The sequence below is a fragment of the Antennarius striatus genome, chromosome 20, assembly GCF_040054535.1.
Source record: "Antennarius striatus isolate MH-2024 chromosome 20, ASM4005453v1, whole genome shotgun sequence".
Lineage (NCBI taxonomy): Eukaryota > Metazoa > Chordata > Actinopteri > Lophiiformes > Antennariidae > Antennarius > Antennarius striatus.
Genome location: NC_090795.1, coordinates 11,571,337 through 11,575,191, shown reverse-complemented (window position 1 = coordinate 11,575,191; position 3,855 = coordinate 11,571,337).

Here is a 3,855-nt window from a genome sequence, read left to right as displayed (position 1 = left end):
ATTTACCTTGCCAAAAACAACTAATTTACATAAAGTGCATGTCATCAATTAAGAATTTGTCTTTTCTTCAGAAAATATCCTCAGATGTTTTGAATTCACTTCTCTGAGCAATGTGGCATCATGTGGCCAAAGGCCAAAGGTTACGACTTTTAACTTGCACCCACTGATTTTGTTAATCATGTCTTTTTAAGGGGAGGAATTCATTGTGGAATCACATTCTGAGGACTGGTATAATGAAACCCTGCGGACTGATGGCCCACAGGGGCAAACGGTTCAATGGTTCAACAATCCTTGTTGTTTTCCAAACATCAATTCAATAGCTTTAATATTACAATGCTTGCTAAAATAACCAGAGTACAATGCCATGAAGTGAGCTCAACCTTGAGAAGCTAACAACTCTCAATGCTTGTGCACTTTGCTACCAGTTCACCAGTCACAACAGTGCCACTCTCTGTGGAGACATGGTAGTCCCACACTTGGTGCACCCCTTTTGGTCAAAGCTGCCGGGTCAACCCACTTCCCTGTATTCTTCTGTCAGCTCTGGGAAAAAAGGTTTAATATCCTTCCTGCCTCCGAGCCGCTGGCCGTTGAGGCATTATGAGACGCTATCCCTGAGAGCAGCAGCGCTGTGATGTGGCCACTCATGGGAGAGTGGACTATTGTCTCCTCTGTTTTTCTGCTTCTAAACCCCGTTGTTTTGCCTCTCAGTCGAAACAAAATACTTGTTTCCTGGACAGTCTCAAATGGAATAGATATTGCCCGCTATCTTTCCATTTGTTTGTTTATATAGCATCAGTCATGATAGTGTGATTGTTTTGTGGTCAGGGGTTTGTCGTTTGGAGCTTTGTGTCTCACAGACCAGCCTCTGGGAGATTAGACTGATTCGAAAACCAAATCAACATTACTGACCATCACCCACTGACAGTGAAGACTTCATTGTTTTACTCTGAATGTATTTACATGATGCGCCGATAAGATTTAAATCTCCATTGCCTGGTTGTGTTTGTATTGTTTCATAGATTTACACGGGACTATATTGTCTTAATAAAAGAATATTATCTCAATCTAAATGCATTCACACACATGTTCCTGCTCTGACTCAACTCTCCCAGAGCCTCTGTTGGTTTTTCCCAAAAGCATATTTTCCCTGTCGTGCCAAAGAATTTGTACCTTGTCTTATTTCCATCTCGTGTAACACACATTTTTACAAATATATTAAGTAGGATCCACAGAAAAAGAAAAGATAGAATGAAATTTAAGTTTGGAGGCATGAATTCAATTTTTTTTTTTTTTTAAAAGGAAGAAATACAATTTGTATCCCTATTCCTCAGATGTTTTATGTACTTTGGCCTGTCTGCCCAGGTGCAGCCTGGGAGATTTCTGAAATGAGGGCTGAAATGAAGGTTGTGTCTTTAGGTTCAAGGACCTAGAGGGAGAAAACAAGGAGGGAAAGAAACCCTGATATACTTACAGTACGTCATCTTATGGTAACATTAAAATATGTTATCGCAGACATTTAATGGGAGTAAGCTAGCTTAGCAATTACGCTAAAGCCAGATAAGCTGTTGGACTTAAGCAGATTGAACGATAAGAGCAAACATCAACAAGCTGCTGGTGTTCATCTGTGTTGCATCTGCTTTCATTGTTACTTTTTTCACTCTCTTTATTATTACAAGACCTTTTTTTTTTACCATTTTCAACCACTATGCATGAACCACCTGACAGATTTTGATCACACTGGCACAGCAAGACAATCAAAGAAAATTATTAAAGTGAACCCAGCAGAAGGTAGACGAGGAATTTGTGTCACTTATATTAAGAATTAGATATAAATCTGCCTCAAAAGTTTTTTTATCTTTCATACGTAATACTACTAGATGGGTCACAATGTAACTTGATGGAACAGAATTGTCCCAAAGAAGGAACCTCAGAATTTTGTAATAAATGTTCAAACTCAAAAAAGTACTTTTGTGAAACTTGTTATCAAAGACAGGCATTGGTATTGAGATCTGGTCTAATTCAAGGTGTACTTTCATGTTGAAAGAAACTAAATAGTGGTGTTGCATATAAAAAGGAGGGAGAAGGTACCTATGGAGGAAAAGCTCTGCCTTGGAGGAGGTTTGTAGTTTCCTATGATCCTCTTGCATGTAGGGTTTTAAAATGAAATGTGTTAATGCTATTTTTTGTGCAGAAGTTGATGATAAAAGAAGGACTTACTGCAGTGTAATAACAGGATATATTGGTTTTTTATTTACAGCTGCAGGTATATCTGTGTCCATCCTCATATCCATAGATCCCTGAGAAACATATCATATCATATACCTCATATCCATAGATCCCTACTGGATTCCTGTCTTTCATATAAGAGTTCAATGCTGGGGAATTAAATATGCCTGAAGGGGCTCAGAAAGCCTTCACAGTTGGTCATACTTCACACACTGGTGAAATTAAAGTGATGACAGCACCAGTGGATATTCTTGATGTGCAGAGGACTGCGCAGATGTAATTTCTGAATTTGGATATACGTACATGTTTGCATAAAGCAGTGATGTTTGAATAGCAGTAATCTTCTTTTCTCTTAAGCTTTTCAAGTTCTATGTAAAGACACAGTTTCTTTTTGGGTCTATAGCTTTTGCGCAATCAATTGTAAAACAGCTGTTTCCCATTTCACATGTGTTTTTAGTGGTTCACAGATCAAGCTAAGCCGTAACATCACCACCTTTTCTCAATCAATAGGTGTACCTACAGTGACTTCTGCCGACTCTTTCATTATGTATATTCCCTCTATCGAAATGGAAAAAGGTCTTTGAAATTCTTCCCTTCATTTTCAAGGAAGCAACTATTACGTTGTGTGAATATTTCAGGCAGAAATATTCACACAACCTAATATTTACTTTTTTGTCACATTTATGGAATGTCTTTCTCCTTGATATTCGACACATTAAAGAAAATGAGGATATTAAGTTCTAATCCTTTTTACAAGACATTTAACAATGGACTTGTAGCATATCAAGTCTATGTGTAAATATGCTTAACAAATTCTGAACACTTAATCATAATTCAACTCATAGAAATCATGATCCTGATGGAAACATGGGGCGGCAGTGACTCAGCGGTAGAGCATCCAATCTTTCCAAGATCGGCGGGTCGATTCCTGCTCCCACCCAAAAACACCCAGAGTGTGAGCAGACAGGAGGAGGTGTCAGCTCACCTCCGGAGCACTGCTTTGCACCATCCCCGTCACAAGCACTCCACAAAGGGGCAGGACTCCTGTATGTGGTTGTGTGTATTTCAGGGCCCTGCACACACTAACATGCATGATTGTGATTGACTAAGATACTAGAGTGGGCATTCTGAACGCATTCTTATAACAGTATACAGTATAATCTTTTTTTTTTTTAATCTTAAATTAAATTAATATGAAGCCAAGAATTAGATTTGGATATTTGTGCCAGTTTCAACTAGTTTTTTCTCCATAAATTCAACTACAAAGAGTAAACTTGGACAGCAACCACCGACCTGCAGTTGGCCCTAAATACTGTATGTAACACAGTAAATGATTCAGCCAGCAGAGATTACTAATGAAATTAAGATCCCCTCTCATAACCAGCCAATGTAAGCTGCTGATTGCAATTCCCTTCTGACACACACACACACACACGCGCACACACACACACACACACACACACACACATACAGTACATGCACACGCACAGTCAGTGATTATGATGTAATGAGTTCTCTATAGTCGCTTGCGTTCTACACTATCTGTTGCACATAGTTGCATAGCTATTTATAACAAATTAAAAGCATGTACTCTATTATCATCAGTCCTTTATCTGTCAGTGTACAGTA